Below are 360 nucleotides of genomic sequence, written 5' to 3'. Positions count from 1 at the left end.
ACTGGTCTGGGAGCTGAGGGTCCCAGGAGGTCACCACATCCAGGCTGGCTAGGGTGAGTCCAACACAAGTGCCGGCTGGCCATTTCCTGATGTACCTGCCAGCCAGTTCTGGTTCCCTGGGTGGGAAGCAGGTTAAACAGTCTATGAAAATGAGTCTCCTCAACACACAGTTTGAGTTTGGATCTGCCTCTGCTCCACTGAATTAAAATCACCAACGGGACTTTGCTCAGGACCCAAGAGGAATGACCCCTCTGCCAAGGAGCCAAGGCCAAAAGCAGCCTTTACCACCCCCGCCCTTGGCACCTTCCCTATCACCTACCTTAGGTTCCCTTGATTCTGATTCAACTCAGTCTTTACCTC

The sequence above is a fragment of the Giraffa tippelskirchi genome, chromosome 13, assembly GCF_054371585.1.
Source record: "Giraffa tippelskirchi isolate mGirTip1 chromosome 13, T2T-mGirTip1v1.2.pri, whole genome shotgun sequence".
Classification (NCBI taxonomy): Eukaryota; Metazoa; Chordata; class Mammalia; order Artiodactyla; family Giraffidae; genus Giraffa; species Giraffa tippelskirchi.
This window is presented reverse-complemented; position numbering follows the sequence as displayed.